The 19108-nt window shown below is 39.3% G+C and overlaps 1 protein-coding gene across 4 annotated transcripts in view; it reads left to right on the forward strand.

Moving 5' to 3' along the window:
* The first annotated feature begins 586 nt into the window (after nucleotides 1-586).
* The window catches only part of pam (peptidylglycine alpha-amidating monooxygenase), a 141085-nt gene continuing 122563 nt past the window's right edge, over nucleotides 587-19108 (forward strand). Inside the window, exons 1-2 of one of the 4 annotated variants that reach the window (XM_020458567.2) lie at nucleotides 587-688; nucleotides 6553-6689. The gene's annotated coding sequence lies outside the window, so the exon portion shown is untranslated. The remainder of the gene's footprint in view (nucleotides 689-6552; nucleotides 6690-19108) is intronic. The other 3 variants (XM_031802865.1, XM_031802867.1, XM_031802866.1) reach the window with 3 other exon arrangements.

Raw genomic sequence — 19108 nt, forward strand, 5'->3', positions numbered from 1 at the left:
CTCAGTGCATGCTGTTTCTATTGTTAAGACAAGGTCTCCCTGAGCACAACTCTCCCAGACAATCCTGACAACAGGATTTTCATAGAAAATCCACTGGGATATGCTTCAAAACACACAAGGCATTTGAAGAGCGGGTGGACATGTGGTTTATGTAAAATATGAGAGACCTGTTACTGAAAGAAGCAGAACTTGAAATCCATAACTTGAAATCCACTATATTGATAGTGATCCATTTTGAAATCATTTTGAAAATTCTGCTGTCATAATTGTGGAGTAGACTTTGGGTTCAAATCATGAACATGTATATAATGTTCGATCACACACAGAAGAAGCAACAGTTACCAGTGTCTTTGGTTTAATGATAGACTAGGCCTACTAATCAATTTTGGGAGAACAAAAAACAACAACAGACATCTGTGGGGAAAAAAATGGACAAGTTGATTATGAAAATAAATTGCAGTAAAACGTTACAAGGGTTATATTGTGAGGCACAGCTGTGATTTTATCATTTTGCAGATGTGCGTCCTATCGCACTCTACAATTCCATTCCCAACTCGATGTACAGTTACTTCACATCGATCTATTTTACAACGATTGCTTTGGTCTACTGCATACTGCTGGTGTGGTCGTGGAAATACGTGACAGACTGAACGTTGTTTACCGGGGGACTAGAATGTGATGTTTACAGGTAAAATGTAATTTCAAATATTGTTTACAATGTCATGGCAGATTAATATTTAATTATGGAATGTGTGTCAGATGTGGAAAAAACACGTATTTGATAGATACAAAAGTAGATACAAAAGTTGAGTTTCGACATGTTCTCACTCACGTCGTCAAAGATTGTCAGAAAAAGTTTACACGTTATAATTAGCTAGTTAGCTAGATACCTAATGTTAGCTAGCTAAAGTTACTTGTCTCGAAGGTACAGCTAGCTGTAGTCAACCATCATTAAGGTAACATTTTAAAATGTAAAGTAAATATTCTAGGCATCTGTCTATCTAGCTAGCGAACTACATACACTGCTTGTGTTTTTGCATGTTGTTGTTAAGTAATTTGGCTAGCACACACTAGTAAAGTAGCTAGCAGCCGGTTATTAGCCAAAGTTAGCTAGATTGACGAAGTTCAATAAGCAATGGCTTCTCTATCTATCTATTTAGCTTGTATATTGGCTTTTCCTTGGGTTAGTGTTTCAGACTAGCAGGGTGACATCTGTTGCTGGTGGTTGGGCATTGATGAGGTCCGTCAGTCAGTGAGTGAGTGAGTGAGTGAGTTATCTTCTTGCTTGCACATTTAGAATAATAAAATACCAGAATGTCTCTAGAAGGTCTGCGTTGAAGACACTCACACAAGGATGCGAGAGTATATTATTGTACTATAAAGTGCTTAGTTAACAACATGTACGTACCCATGCTTTATTTGTCTGACTCTGAACATATTTTTTTTACGCTGCTGCTACTCTCTGTTATTATCTATGCATAGTCACTTTAATAACTACCTACATGTACACTGCCGTTCAAAAGTTTGGGGTCACTTAGAAATGTCCTTGTTTAAAAAAAAAAAGAAAAGCTATTTTTTTGTCCTTTAAAATAACACCAAATTGATCAGAAATCCAGTGTGGGCATTGTTAATGTTGTGAAAGACTATTATAGTTGGAGATGACTGATTTTTTAAAATGGAATATCTACAGAGGCCCGTTATCAGCAACCATCACTCCTGTGTTCCAATGGCACATTGTGTTTGCTAATCCAAGTTTAGCATTTTAAAAGGCTACTTGGTCATGAGAAAACAATTTTGCAATTATGTTAGCACAGCTGAAAACTGTCCTGATTAAAGAAGCAATAAAACTGGCCTTCTTTAGACTAGTTGAGTATCTGGAGCATCAGCATTTGTGGGTTTGATTACAGGCTCAAAATGGCCATAAACAAAGATCAGTCTATTCATGTTCTGAGAAATGAAGGCTATTCCATGCAAGAAATTGCCAAGAAACTGAAGATCTCGTACAACACTGTGTACTACTCCCTTCATAGAACAACGCAAACTGGCTCTGACCAGAATAGAAAGATGAGTGGGAGGCCCCGGTGCACAACTGAGCAAGAGAAACCGATGGCCTTAACTGGCATCTTTATTAAAGTACCCGCAAAGCACCAGTTTCAACGTCAACAGTGAAGAGGTGACTCCGGGATGCTGGACTTCTATTTTTATTTTTTTTAACTAGGCAAGTCAGTTAAAAACAAATTCTTATTTACAAGGACAGCCTAGGAACAGTGGGTTAACTGCTTTGTTCATGGTCAGAACAACAGATTTTTACCTTGTCAGCTCGGGGATTCAATCTAGCAACCTTTCGGTTACTAGTCCCAACACTCTAACCACTAGGCTACCTGCCGCCCTCTAGGCAGAGTTGCAAAGCAAAAGCCGTATCTCAGACTGGCCAATAAATATAAAAGATTAAGATGGGCAAAATAACACACACACTGGACAGAGGAAGATGGGAAAAAAGTGTTATGGACAGACAAATCTAAGTTTGAGGTGTTCAGATCACAAAGAAGAACATTTTGTGAGACGCAGAAACAAATGGAAAGATGCTGGAGGAGTTCTTGACGCCATCTATCAAGAATGGTGGAGGCATTGTGATGGTCTGGGGATGCTTTGGTGGTGGTAAAGTTAGATATTTGTACAGGATGTAAAGGGATCTTGAAGAAGGAAGGCTATCACTCCATTTTGCAACGCCATGCCATACCCTGTGGACGGCGCTTAATTGGAGCCAATTTCCTCCTACAACAGGACAATGACCCAAAGCACAGCTCCAAACTATGCAAGAACTATTTAGGGAAGAAGCAGTCAGCTGGTATTCTGTCTATAATGGAGTGACCAGCACAGTAACCGGATCTCAACCGTATTGAGCTGTTGTGGGAGCAGCTTGACCGTATGGTACGTAGAAGTGCCTATCAAGCCAATCCAATTTGTGGGTGGTGCTTCAGGAAGTATGGTGTGAAACCTCTTCAGATTACCTCAACAAATTGAAATAAAATACTAAAGGTCTACAAGGCTATAATTTCTGCAAATGGAGGATTCTTTGGCAAAAGCAAAGTTTGAACGACACAATTATTGTTTCAATTAAAAATCATTAATTATAACCTTGTCAACATCCTGACTATTTCCTATTCATTTTTTTCCATGTTTTCATGGGAAACAAGGACATTTCTAAGTGACCCCAAACTTTTGAATGCTAGTGTACATATTACCTCAATTCTTTCGACAAACAGATGCTTCAGCTTTATAGCCCTTTTAACTTGCCTTGGTTACCTCTTCTGTGTTTTTACTGAGCTTTTGGAACTTAAAGGGGCATTTTGTAGTTGCTATGTCCATTTTTGGATTTATAAATTAATTATATGTACCCGTTTGATTCATGAAGAATATAATTTCCAAGTGCCTCTGTGAGTTTAGTTCAACTGTCATACCCCACCAAAATATAAGCTTGTTTTACTCCAGTGTTTGTAAACAAAGAACATGTTATCAAACAGCCTCAAAACATGGTTAAAACTATAATGTTGAGAGCACGTATGGCCAAGCCTTGCATCCGTAGCTCTGTCTACACATTTGAGCGTGATTCAATTTCTCCAGCCCCATCCCTCAGCTTTTTACCCAAACAGGGTTGGGGAGGCTGCTTTATGGTTTCTACTGCTTGTTGTCGCTTTAAGACAAAAAGATCAGGGGCATGAACATTTAGGCTATGGACTGAACATTTAGTCTATGGATTGAACATTTAGGCTATGGACTTAACATTTAGTCTATGGATTGAACATTTAGTCTATGGACTGAACATTTAGTCTATGGACTGAACATTTAGGATATGGACTGAACATTTAGTCTATGGATTGAACATTTAGGCTATGGACTGAACATTTAGTCTATGGATTGAACATTTAGACTATGGACTGAACATTTAGGCTATGGACTGAACATTTAGTCTATGGACTGAACATTTAGTCTATGGATTGAACATTTAGTCTATGGATTGAACATTTAGGCTATGGACTGAACATTTAGGCTATGGACTGAACATTTAGGCTATGGACTGAACATTTAGTCTATGGATTGAACATTTAGGCTATGGACTGAACATTTAGGCTATGGACTGAACATTTAGTCTATGGATTGAACATTTAGGCTATGGATTGAACATTTAGTCTATGGACTGAACATTTAGGCTATGGATTGAACATTTAGGCTATGGACTGAACATTTAGTCTATGGACTGAACATTTAGTCTATGGATTGAACATTTAGGCTATGGATTGAACATTTAGTCTATGGACTGAACATTTAGGCTATGGACTGAACATTTAGTCTATGGATTGAACATTTAGGCTATGGATTGAACATTTAGGCTATGGACTGAACATTTAGTCTATGGATTGAACATTTAGTCTATGGATTGAACATTTAGGCTATGGACTGAACATTTAGTCTATGGATTGAACATTTAGTCTATGGACTGAACATTTCGTCTATGGACTGAACATTTAGACTATGGACTGAACATTTAGTCTATGGACTGAAGATTTAGACTATGGACTGAACATTTAGTCTATGGACTGAAGATTTAGACTATGGACTGAACATTTAGTCTATGGACTGAAGATTTAGACTATGGACTGAACATTTAGTCTATGGACTGAAGATTTAGACTATGGACTGAACATTTAGTCTATGGACTGAACATTTAGACTATGGACTGAACATTTAGTCTATGGACTGAAGATTTAGACTATGGACTGAACATTTAGTCTATGGACTGAAGATTTAGTCTATGGACTGAAGATTTAGACTATGGACTGAAGATTTAGACTATGGACTGAAGATTTAGACTATGGACTGAAGATTTAGACTATGGACTGAAGATTTAGACTATGGACTGAAGATTTAGACTATGGACTGAAGATTTAGACTATGGACTGAAGATTTAGACTATGGACTGAAGATTTAGACTATGGACTGAAGATTTAGACTATGGACTGAACATTTAGACTATGGATTGAACATTTAGACTATGGACTGAAGATTTAGTCTATGGACTGAAGATTTAGACTATGGACTGAACATTTAGACTATGGACTGAAGATTTAGTCTATGGACTGAACATTTAGACTATGGACTGAACATTAATATAGTGTTTTAGTAATTGCTTTGTTGTCTAATTGCATAAAAAAATGGAGTTGTAGTTTTCATTACTACACGAGGATAAAGAACTGTCTTTATTACTCTTGTGCAAAAACCGCACAACACCATTACTATGCAATTAAAATGCAATTAGGTTTCTACTACTAAAATGTGTCAAAAAACAACTTGCTACCAATATACAAAGTTACTACACAGGTATAAGAACTTATGTATAAAGATTTATCCAATTTTCTGTAGAGGTTGATATGTCCTGTTTTTAATGTGTGTGGCTTGGATAATTGTTTATTATTGACAAATAACAAAACAAAGTTTCTCCTTAGAATAATATTTTTCTTGCTAATCAAATGAAGGAGTCTCTGAATGGTTGCTATACAGCTCAGCAGATTTGAAATCTAAATATCTATATCTGTGGTAGAATAATATACAGTGTCGCTAGACCATCTGCCTGATTGATTGTTTTGGACATTTGAGTAAAATAGACTACTTGTTATGTTGTCTTTAATGGGAACCATGGCTTCTACTGGCTTACCTAGTTAAATAAAAAATTTAATGAAATTGTATGTTGGCCTTTTCACCAACATTGAACAGTTGAACAAAAATGTTTATTAACATAATCTTCATTATGTGCATTTATCCATTATATTCATCAGGACGGTTTAGTCAATATAGTATTTTCTGCAAAAGCTTTACAATTCCTCAACCCACACCAGTGCCACTATAAGGAAATGAATTGAATAGCCAATCCAACAGAGATTTGCCACAATGGACGCCTCCATTTCAAATTAGACCGAGCTTTCGTGAGGATTCATTATAATGTTAATCGCCCTGCTGCCCTCTATCTCTCTCTTTCTCTCTCTGTCGTGAATCTGCTATCATATTAGGATTTGACCATTTTAATTAAAAGAGAAAGTTGACACTGACATTATGAAGGACCCATTTGAGCGTGATGTGAAAAACAATTCTAGGCTATAAACCGTTAATAATTTCCACCTTTTCCAAAACCATCTAGCCTGTATTATTGCCTAATGCCTACAGTACAGATCTTGTTATAGGGTATATCTAGGAAGTCAAGGCATGGTTCTGGTTGCTCAAGCTCCATGGTTGCTCTGACAATTAAAAGGGCTTGACTGTGTGAGCGCATGGAAACGGTTACCATAGTTTCCTCTGTAGCCAGTCTTTGAGCGATGATGTCAGTGAGCATGCTGAGGTAATTCTGAGCATCCCCCTCCCAGTCTCTCTCCTCCTTTGACTCTCACCCCCTCCGTCTCAATCTCTCTTGCTCTGACTCGCTCTCCCACTGGTGAATCACACTAGGCAATTGAAAATCAGAACTCTCTGTGTTTCTCTCTCTCTCTCTCTCTCTCTCAGGCCTTTGTGACCATCCTACAGCGACTCCTCAAGCCAAAGTGACAACCAGGTAAGCAGCTTAGCCCTATAACTGGAGCAAGGATACATCCCTGAGGGTTAGCGGCGCGCTAGGAGAACTCCAAATGCTTCTCGACACAGTAAGACTTCTTTGATAGCTTTTTGTCATAGAGCCAAACTCTTTGTTGCTGTTTCGAGCTACTGGAATGTGACATTGAACCAGGGAGGATAGGCCTACTTCTAGTCCAACCAGACAGGCAAACTTAGTAGAAAAAAATGCATGTTGTGTTTCATATTGTTAGGTTAGCCCAAATGTGACTGAAATAGGCTAGGGACCGGGGAGTTTCAAGTTACTCAGGCAGCAGGTGCATTGATTGTGCACATTTGTTATTTACGCTGGTTTGTGGAGCACTAGTAAGTCCATTCAACGTAGTGGCCCGGGCAGACTCAATGGAGTGGCTGATTGATGTTTGCAGTTTCCAGGGGTCTGTGAGTGAGATGGAGAAAGGCGGGAGAGAGCGAGAGAGAGTGGATCAATAGGAAATGATGTTGCGATTCCCTCCCTGAATGGCTCTGTGGGTTTTTCCATTGTCCTGATGTGACGGTGAATTGATGGGGAAAATGTTTTTTAATTAGAAGAATGCTTTTGGAAATAGCCTATTCATTTGAAAGTGTGAGGAAAATGATGATAAGCTATAAATGTTTTCATTCCTTTTTCATAACAGTTTTGCCGGTGGAAATCCCCTTTTATACTAGGTTACTGGCAACAGAGCTTACAAAGAATAGGCGACTGTAGACCTAATACATGTATTTAACCTAGGTCCACCATTAAATAGGATTTGTTTAGGCTAGTTAATGTGAAGGGGAAAAAAACAGAGTTAATCTATACTTTTCCTGTTTCGCCATCGGTAAATGACTGTTTATAGCAAGTCATGCCTGGCTATGACTCATAGATGCTCTGCACTCCATTTCATATTGAGGAGATATTATGAGAGATTGCTTGGTTGTTGCCTTGTTTACTTAGGCCTACTGCAATAACAAAGACAGCCTGCTGTTGGCAAAATGTTGCCTAATCAAAATGATCCTGCTATTGTTTACTTGGTATCCAGGTTATTCCCAAGATGTGACGATGTGTCCAAAGACCGAACAGGTTTTTGTTGAAAAATGTACTTATGGCTGAAAGCACAAATTATTATTAATGAAATGATACCAATGAATGAGATTTCATCTAACAGTTTTTGTATTTAAGCTACTGACTAACACTTTACACGTCAGCCAATTCTGTCTCGCATCGAATTTACAGACTTGTTAGCCAGATTTTTTTTAGGAAAGACCTAAATATTCTGCAATTCTATACTCCAATATCCTTTTGCATTCTCGTTTTTGTTCTGGTCTTTCTACTCAGCCATGTCCTCAGTCAGACTTTCACACCTTTCTCCAAAGCCATCTGTGGCCGCTGTGTATTTCAGTCTGCCGGCCCAGACTGCAAAGGAGGAAGAGCAGAGCCGTCGTTCATTCCAACACCTTGACGAATGTGTAGTGATTAGTGTTTTTTGAGGTTGGTTAGGTTTATATAGTCACGGTTTTATTATATATATATTTTTTTTACAATAAATACATTATGGAATTGACTGCTATAACAACACTAGGACTGTGACGATTTATAGAATTGACTGCTAAAACAACACTAGGACTGTGACGATTATGGAATTTGGGGTTATGATTAATTGACATGCAAATAGCCACGTTTATTGTCTTAAATTTAGGAAATGAAGCTTCCGTCCCGTTCTGCTTGTAAAACTGAAATACTGTTATTATCTTCTTGAATATAAAGTTGAATCTCCCTTCTAAAATACATCTATGAAAACAATTATGACACTTTTTTTTTAGTTCATGTTTATTGTCCATTATTGTTGGTTACTCTATTATTCTACTATAATTGTGCCAACCTTAAACAACAATCAATAAAACAATGACTTAAAACCCCATTGTGCTAGCTGTGTGCCTGTTAGGCCTATTGCTTATCACTTGCTAACCATCATTTATTCACATTACTTTACGAAAATATTTCAGTTGTTGTGTATATTACTTTTTTATATATAAAATTACTTTCTTTTTATTTCATTCATCATCTCTGATCAGGCAGTAGCAGCCAGCCATCTATCTCTGTGCTCTCCAACCAGTCATCCTAATGGGCTAGTAGCTGGCTATAGAGCACCCAACTATGCTGTCTGACAAAATCACTATTTTAGTAGTTTTTCAAAGTAAATAAGGCATACTTTCATGAACGGTGAATACTGACTATCAATCTGTTAGATCATGTATTGACGGGTAGAGGTGCCTGGCGAAGCAACAACGGCTCTCAATCCCTCTCGATTGTGCGTTCTGTCCCTCTTCAGCGGACTTGATGCATTGTATCAGAGCTACTCTGGTGTTCCTGTAGAATATGGCCAGTGCCATGTTCATTTCACCCAGTTTTTCACCCTAGGCTGGTGCACAGGCTTAGTCCGTAGTCTTTCAGGTTGTTATCAGGCTTAGACCGTAGTCAGGTTGTCAGGCTAGGACCGTAGTCATGTCTTTATCAGGCTAGGACCATCATCTTAGAAGTTGTCATCAGGCTAGGACCGTAGTCTTTCAGGTCGATATCAGGCCTTAGTCTTTCAGATATCATGACCTTAGTCTTTCAGGCTAGGACCGTAGACTTGAAGGCTGTTATCAGGCCAGGACTGTAGTAATCTTTCAGGCTGTTTTCAGGCTAGGTGTCTTCAAAGTTGTTATCAGGCTAGGACAGTAGTCTTTCAGGTCGTTATCAGGCTCGGAACGTAGTCTTTCAGGTCATTATCAGGCTAGTACCGTAGTCTTCGAAGTTGTTATCAGGCTAGGACAGTAGTCTTTCAGGTCATTATCAGACTAGGACCGTAGTCTTTCAGGCTGTTATCAGGCTAGGACTGTAGTCATCTTTCAGGCTGTTATCAGGCTAGGATCGGTGTCTTTCAAGGTGTTATCAGGCTAAGACCGTAGTCTTTCAGGCTGTTATCAGGCTAGGACTGTAGTCATCTTTCAGGCTGTTATCAGGCTAGGATCGGTGTCTTTCAAGGTGTTATCAGGCTAAGACCATGGTCTTTCAGGCTGTTATCAGGCTAGGACCATGGTCTTTCAGGCTAGGACCGTGGTCTTTCAGGCTAGGACCGTGGTCTTTCAGGCTAGGACCGTAGTCTTTCAGGCTGTTATCAGGCTAGGACCATGGTCTTTGAGGTTGTTATCAGGCTAGGACCGTAGTCTTTTAGGTTGTTATCAGTCTAGGACCATTGTCTTTCAGGTTGTTATCAGGCTAGGACTGTAGTTATTCAGGCTGTTATCTATCAGGCTAGGACCGTAGTCTTTCAGGCTGTTATCAGGCTAGGACCGTAGTTTTCCAGGCTGTTATCAGGCTAGGACCGTAGGTCATCAGGTTGTTATCAGGCTTAGACCGTAGTCTCAGGTTGTTATCAGGCTTAGACCGTAGGTTATCAGGCTAGGACTATGGTCTTTCAGGTTGTTATCAGGCTAGGACCGAAGTCAGGTCGTTATCAAGCTTAGACTGTATGTCTTCAGGTCGTTATCAGGCTAGTCTTTCCAAGCAGCTCTTACGCTATCAAGGCAGTATCATCATTTTCACCATTTCACAGTATTGTTCTAGCCTTATAGCCTGGAAATACAATAAAACATAGGAAATCTGTTTTTTGACCGCACTGGGCCTTTTAAATCAGAAAATATTAAATACAGTGACATGATTCTTCGATTTACCATTCAAGCAGTGCCTTCAATACACCATTCATGCAAATACTGCACAGTTCACATAGGCTGTCAGTTGTGGTTACAGGGTTCCCCCCAGTATTTCTTAACACGATGGTGATGAGGCCCGGAGAACTCAGAGATTTTAGCGTTTTTTTTTTATAACATGGTAAATGCAATTTACTGCAATCTAGAGCAAAAAATGTAATAACAAAGTATAATAAAGTAAACAATTATTATTCCTTTATAAAAAAAAAATTTGTGGTTGTGTAGCCAGTTCACAAGGTGGGCCAGCACCTCTTTACATTCTTTAGGGAGAACACTGGGTTAATACAAGATTGTTTATGGTTTGGTTTTGCTGCGGTTTAAGTCGCCCAATGCTTTGTGTAAAGAGTTTGATCAGAATTTGGAAGTATGGTATGATTTTCACAATTGTATTTTGAGGGACAATTAGCTTACAGTTCAATACGATCAACTCACCTAAAAATGCAGTTACTCAAAACCATATAATTTAAGTTGGCTGTGTGTCTCCAGTGCCTTCAAAGTATTCATACCCCTTGACTTATTCCACATTTTGTTGTGTTAGTCTGAATAAAAAATGTTTTTTATTCATTTTTCTCACCCATCTACAAACAAAACCCCATAATGACAAAGTGAAAACATGTTCAAATAAATGTATTGAAAATTAAATGAAGAAATATCTGATTTACATAAGTATTCACACCCCTTGAGTCCAATACATGTTAGAATCACCTTTGGCAGTGATTACAGCTGTGAGTCTTTCTGGGTAAGTCTCCTAAGAGCTTTGCACACCTGGATTTGCACATTATTCTCTAAAAAAAGTTCAAGCTCTGTCAAGTTGGTTGTTGATCATTGCTAGACAGCCGTTTGCAAGTCTAGCCATAGATTTCCAAGACGATTTCAGTCAAAACTGTAACTAGGCCACTCAGGAAAATTCTATTTCTTGGTAAGAAAAAAAGTGTCTGTTGGAAAGCAGACTGAGCCAGGGTTTCCGGTAGGATTTTGCCTGTGCTTAGATCTATTCTGTTTATTTTTATCCCAAAAACTCCCCAGCCCTTGCCGATGACAAGCATATCTGTCACATGATGGAGGCACCACCATACTTGATAATGTGAAAAGTGGTACTCAGTGATGCTTTGTATTCAGGACATAAAGTTAATTTCTTTGACACTCTTTTAGCACTCTTTTTACTTTAGTGCCTGATTGCAAGCAGGTTATATGTTTTGTAATATTTTTTATTCTGTACAGGCTTTCTTCTTTTCACTCTGTCATTTGGGTTAGGATTGTGGAGTAACTACAATGTTGTTGATCCATCCTCAGTTTTCTCCTATCACAGCCATTAAACTTTAACTATTTTAAAGTCACAATTGGCCTCATGGTGAAATCCCTGAGCGGTTTCTTTGCTCTCTGGTAACTGAGTTAGGAAGGATGCCTGTATATTTGTAGTGCCTGGGTGTAAAGTGTAATCCAAAGTGTAATTAATAACTTCACCATGCTCAAAGGGATATTCAATGTCTGCTTTTTTAATTTCCCATCTACCAATAGGTAGTACCCTTCCATGCGAGGCATTGGAAAACCTCCCTGGTCTTTGCGGTTGAATCTGTGTTTGAATTTCAAGGCTCAACTGAGGGACCTTACAGATAATGAATTGTATGTATGGGGTACAGAGATGAGGTAGTCATTCTAAAATCATGTTAAACACTATTATTGCACACAGAGTTAGTCCATACAACTTATGTGATTTGTTAAACAAATATATATTTTTAAAGCTTGCCATAACAAAGGGGTTGAATACTTGACTCAAGACAGTTTGATTAAAAGGTAAACAATTCTAAAAACATAATTCAACTTTGACATGATGGGGTATTGTGTGTAGGCCAGTGACAAAACATCTACATTTAATCCATTTTAAATTCAGGCTGTAAACAAAATGTGGAAAAAGTCAAGGGGTGTGAATACTTTCTGAAGGCACTGTATATTCCATTGTAAGTAATGAGACCAATACAGAAATGCTACAGTAGACTGCTGTGTCCATTCAACTCAGTCAATACTATTGATAAAGAACTCCACTAAATTACATTCACTTCTTCTAGATATCTCATATAAACAATGTACATAATTCTTTATGTAATAATGTTCAATAAAGTATTGAGCGAAGATATAGAACTTATACACAGGAAGTGTTATGATGATCATATTGACGTTCATCCTATGTAGCAACATTTGAAATTGTGGTTTTTATATTGGATAAAAGTAGAGACTCAGAGCTAGAAAATGCTATATCATGCAATGCAGTTGAAGAACAATGGGAAAGTAATTATGCTTTGTAAGTTAATGAACTTGTAACCCCACTTTTGAGAAAATGCCCCTCAAATGTTTTGGTACACCTACTGGAGAGCTCTCCTTTGTCTACACCCGTTCAGCATAGTTCACACCCTCTTAAGCCTTATACCCTGACTACACCGCTCGCGTCGTTTGCGCGAGAGGTTTATAGAAGCAGGTACCCACGTGCCGTCTCCTCATTGGTTATACCCACGTGTGTGATTGAAAGACTAACTGTTTCCGGTTGTCGTGGTAATACTATGAAAGTTTAGATGCCAATCACCATATAAGTTAAACGATGAAAAAGCCTGGAAGGAGGAGAGATGACTAGAAACAATTCGGTTGACCGTTTTTGTGTGTGGATTAATTGTCGGAATAGAGGACCTTGTGCATTTCAGGTAAAATAACAATGTTTATATCCCAGGACAAATTAGCTAGCAACAGCAAGCTAGCTAAATAGGACAAATTAGCTAGCAAGTGCAAGCTAACTTGCTAAATTGCCATAAATGTTTAATGCTTTTCGACCTGACCCCAAATTAATCTCATTGGTTCACAGTTTGTTTTGATATTTTAACCTGCGTATCCTGATCGCGTTTGGTGTAGGGGGACAAAATAAATGTATGCACGATGGCGCACGCGCATAGCCGGTTTGGGTTCCGTGTTAGCCCCACCCATTTCTTTAAGGATTCACATGTGAGGCCATGTGCTAAGCAGAGTGAGTAGTGTAGTAAACAACCAAAGATTTCAAGACTAAAAGTGGTAAAAGTAGTAGCCTACAATAAGGAAAAACTCCAGGTAAAAATACACCATCTAGTCCTTGGCTTATATCCTTACCTGACTTTGGTGCAGGTCATGTTGTTCTTCATTTTACCGTCTCACTCACTATATCAAAAATAATCTAAGTTTATTTGTCACATGCACAGGATACAGAAAGTGTAAACAGTACAGTGAAATGGTTACTTGCATAGTAGCTATATCAAAAACAAAAAGTGCCCAGATAAAAATATTTTTATAATTATTAGATAACGCTTACCTAGACCCACTTGTCTAAATTGATAGGTCATGTGAAAGAAATGCTATTGTCTAGACATGTACACATGCTCAGTAAATAGAATAGGTGGCTGCAATCACCCACAGACACACCTGGCTAACTTGATTGGTCATGTAATGATCTGGTGAAGTGAAGATTTTTGTTTCAACGTGGCTAGCTAAACAATGAACCGGCATAATCCCAACTCGTACTACTACCAATACAAACTGAGTGACATAGCTGTAGTATGAATCTGCAGGTAGCTAAAACTAACAAACCAGTTTCAATGTTAGCTAGCTAGCTAACATTAGGCTATAACTAGCAATGCAAATATATTTCTGATTCAAATAATATTACTACATAGATCATACACCTAACGTTATCTAATTATCCAGCATGCTAATGTTCGCTAGCTAGCTATAACGTCAACAGTGAAGAGGCGATTCTGGGATGCTGGCCTTCTAGGCAGAGTTGCAAAGAAAAAGCCATATCTCAGACTGGCCAATAAAAATAAAATATTAAGATGGGCAAAAGAACATAGACACTGGACAGAGGAATTCTGCCTAGAAGGCCAGCATCCCGGAGTCGCCTCCTCACGGTTCACGTTGAGACTTGTGTTTTGCGGGTATTATTTAATGACGCTGCCAGTTGAGGACTTGTGAGGCGTCTGTTTCTCAAACTAGACACACTAATGTACTTGTCCTCTTGCTCAGTTGTGCAACGGGGCCTCTCACTCTTTCTATTCTGGTTAGAGCCAGTTTGCGCTGTTCTGAGAAGGGAGATCTTCAGTTTCTTGGTAATTTCTTGCTTGGAATAGTCTTCATTTCTCAGAACAAGAATAGACTGACGAGTTTCAGAAGAAAGTTCTTTGTTTATTGACATTTTGACCCTGTAATCGAACCCACAAATACTGATGCTCCAGATACTCAACTAGTCTAAAGAAGGACAGTTTTATTGTTTCTTTAATCAGAACAACAGTTTTCAGCTGTGCTAACATAATTGCAAAAGGGTTTTCTCATGATCAATTAGCTTTTTAAAATGGTAAACTTGGATTAGCAAACACAATGTGCCATTGGAACACAGGAGTGATGGTTGCTGATAATGGGCCTATGTACACCTATGTAGATATTCCATAGAAAATCAGCCGTTTCCAGCTACAAGAGTCATTTACAACATTAACAATGTCTACACCGTATTTCTGATCAATTTGATGTTCTTTTAATGGACAAAAAAGGCGATTTTATTTCAAAAACAAGGACATTTCTAAGTGACCCCAAACTTTTGAACGGTAGTGTATATAGTTTAGTAAGATAATATAGTGTTCGGTCCCATGTTTCATGAGCTGAATTAAAATATCCCAGAAATGTTCTCAAAAAAAGCTTATTTGTTTACATCCCTGTTAGTGAGCATTTATCCTTAGCCAAGATAGGCCACACCTGTCAGGTGGATGGATTATCAAGAATCTGATTAAACAGACTGATTACACAGATGCACCTTGTGCTGGGGCAATAAAAGACCATTCTAAAACGTGCAGTTTTGTCACAATGCCACAGGTGCAACACAACGTTTTGTGTGAGCGTGCAATTGGCATGCTGTCTGCAGGAATGTTCACCGGAGTTGTTGCCAGAGAATGTAATGTTAATTTCTCAACCATAAGCCACCTCCAACAGCGTTTTAGAGAATTTGGTAGTACGTCCAACCGGCCTCACAAACTCAGACCACGTGTAACCACACCAGCCCAGGGTCTTGATCTGACTACAGTTCGGCGTCATAACTGACTTTGATGGCCACTGGCACATGGAGAAGTGTGCTCTTCACAGATGATTCCCGCTTTCATCTGTACCGGGCAGATGGCAGACAGCTTGTATGGCATCGTGTGGGCGAGGAGTTTGCTGATGTCAACGTTGTGAACAGAGTGCCACATGGTGGCGGTGGGGTTATGGTATGGGCAGGCATAAGGTACGGACAATGAACACAATTGCATTTTATCCATGGCGATTTGAATGCACAGAGATACCGGGACGAGATCCTGAGGCCCATTGTCGTGCCATTCATCTACCGACATCACCTCATGTTTCAGCATGATAATGCATGGCCCCAAGGATCTGTACACAGTTCCTGGAAGCTGAAAATGTCCCAGTTCTTCCATGGACTGCATACTCACCAGACATTATAGCATAGTAAGATATAGTATAGTAAGATGTAGCATAGTATAGTAAGCTATAGTTTAAACTGTACTGGGCAGATGGCAGCCAGCTTGAATGGCGTCGTATGGGCGAGCAGTTTAGTGATGTCACCTCATGTTGCAGCATGATAATGCACAGCCCCATGTCGCAAGCATCTGAATGCTGAAAATGTCCCAATTCTTCCATGGACTGCATACTTACCAGACGTGTGACCCACTGAGCATGTTTGCAATGCTCTGGATAGACGTGTATGACACCGTGTTTCAGTTCCCACCAATATCGAGCAACTTCGCACAGCCATTGAAGGAGAGTGGGATAACATTCCACAGGCCACAATACTGACTGGTTTTCTGATCCCACACCCCTACATTTTGGGTATCTGTGACCCACAGATGCATATCTGTATTCCCAGTCATGTAAAATCCATAGATTAGGGCCTAATAGATGTATTTCAATTGACTGATTTCAGTCAATTGACCGCTGCTCGTCTAAGGCATTGCATCTCAGTGCAAGAGGTGCCACTACAGTCCCTGGTTCGAATCCAGGCTGTATCACATTCGGCCGTTATTGGGAGTCCCATAGGGCTGTGCACAATTGGCCCAGCTATCGTCCGGGTTTGGCCGGGGTAGGCCATAATTGTAAATAAGAATTTGTTCTTAACTGACTTGCCTAGTTCATTTGTTTAAATATGAACTGTAATTCATAAAATCTTAGTAATTGTTGCATTTATATTTGTGTTCAGTGTAGTATAGTAAGATATAGTAATGTGTAGTAAGATATAGTAATGTATATTAAGGTATAGTAAGGTGTAACATATGATATAGTAAGGTATACAAGAAATCCCACTATGCCCTGGGATGAACGATCAGCTGTTCCGGACGACTGTGTGATCACGCTCTCCGTAGCCGACGTGAGTAAGACCTACACAAGGCTGTGGGGCCAGACGGATTACCAGGACGTGTGCTCCCGGGCATGTGCTGACCAACTGGCAGGTGTCTTCACTGACATTTTCAACATGTCCCTGATTGAGTCTGTAATACCAACATGTTTCAAGCAGACCACCATAGTCCCTGTGCCCAAGAACACAAAAGGCAACCTGCCTAAATGACTACAGACCCGTAGCACTCACATCCGTAGCCATGAAGTGCTTTGAAAGGCTGGTAATGGCTCACATTAACACCATTATTCCAGAAACCCTAGACCCACTCCAATTTGCATACCGCCAAAACAGTGCCACAGATGATGCAATCTCTATTGTACTCCACACTCCCTTTCCCACCTGGACAAAAGGAACAACACCATAGTACCCTCTAAGCTCATCACCAAGCTAAGGATCCTGGGACTAAACACCTCCCTCTGCAACTGGATCCTGGACTTCCTGACAGGCCGCCCCCAGGTGGTGAGGGTAGGTAGCAACACATCTGCCACGCTGATCCTCAACACTGGAGCTCCCCAGGGGTGTGTGCTCAGTCCCCTCCTGTACTCCCTGTTCACCCATGACTGCATGGCCAGGCACAACTCCAACACCATCATTAAGTTTGCTGACGACACAACAGTGTTAGCCTGATCATCGACAGCGACGAGACAGCCTATAGGGAGGAGGTCAGAGACCTTGGCGGGTGGTGCCAGAATAACAACCTATCCCTCAACGTAACCAAGACTAAGGAGATGATTGTGGACTACAGGAAAAGGAGCACCGAGCACGTCCCCATTCTCATCGACAGGGCTGTAGTGGAGCAGGTTGAGAGCTTCAAATTCCTTGGTGTTTGAACATGTAGATATGGTTAAAGTGACTATGATGATATATGATGAACAGAGAGTAGCAGCAGCGTAAAAGAGGGGTTGGGGGGGGGGCACACAATGCAAATAGTCCGGGTAACCATTTGGTTACCTGTTCAGGAGTCTTTAAGGCTTGGGGGCAAAAACTGTTGAGAAGCCTTTTTGTCCTAGACTTGGCACTCCGGTACTGCTTGCCATGCGGTAATAGAGAGAACAGTCTATGACTGGAAGGCTGGGGTCTTTGACAATTTTTAGGGCCTTCCTCTGACACCGCCTGGTGTAGAGGTCCTGGATGGCAGGCAGCTTTGCCCCAGTGATGTACTGGGCCGTACGCACTACCCTCTGAAGTGCCTTGCGGTCAGAGGGCGAGCAATTGCTGTACCAGGCAGTGATGCAACCATATAGTAAGGTTTAGTATAATATAGTTTAGTATAGACGGGTTTTAGTATAGACAGGCATAGTATAGACGAGTATTGTATAGTTTAAGATAGTAAGGCTTAGTATAACATAGTAAGGTTATAGTATATTACGATATAGTATAATATGGTAAGGTATGGTATAGACAGGTATAGTATATTCAAATATAGTAAGGTTAAGTATAATATAGTAAGGTTTAGTATAATTTAGTAAGGTATGTTATGGTATAGACAGGTATGGTATAGTAAGGTAAGGTATAATATAGTAAGGCATAGTATATTAAAATGTTGTATATTAAGATATAGTATAATATGGTAAGGTGTAGTACAATGAGGTATATTACAGTAAGGTATAGTAACCACGGGGTAGCCTAGTGGTTAGAGAGTTGGACTAGTAAACGGAAGGTTGCAAGTTCAAACCCCCGAGCTGACAAGGTACAAATCTGTCGTTCTGCCCCTGAACAGGCAGTTAACCCACTGTTCCTAGGCCATCATTGAAAATAACAATTTGTTCTTAACTGACTTGCCTAGTTAAATAAAGGTAAAAAAAATATTAAGATATAGTATAGATACAGGTATAATGTAGACAGGTATAGTGTAGTAAGGTATATTAGAATATAGTGTAATATAGTAAGGTTTAGTATAATATAGTAAGGTATGGTATAGTATAGACAGGTATAGTACGGTATAGTAAGGTACAGTAAGGCAAGGTATAGTATGATATAGTAAGGTATAGTATATTAAGATGTAGTATTTTAAGATCTAGTATAGTAAGGTTTAGTAAAATATAGCAAGGTATAGCAAAGTGAAATATATTAAGATGTAGTATATTACGATATAGTATAATATAGTAGGTATAGTATAGACAGGTATAGTATATTAAGATATAGTATAATATTAGTAAGGTTTAGTATAATATAGTATAATAAGGTATAGTATATTAAGATGTATTATATTAAGGTTTAGTATAATATAGTAAGGTATAGTATATTAAGGTATAGTATAGACCGGTATAGTATATTAATATATAG

The sequence above is a fragment of the Oncorhynchus kisutch genome, linkage group LG23 (assembly GCF_002021735.2).
Source record: "Oncorhynchus kisutch isolate 150728-3 linkage group LG23, Okis_V2, whole genome shotgun sequence".
NCBI lineage: Eukaryota > Metazoa > Chordata > Actinopteri > Salmoniformes > Salmonidae > Oncorhynchus > Oncorhynchus kisutch.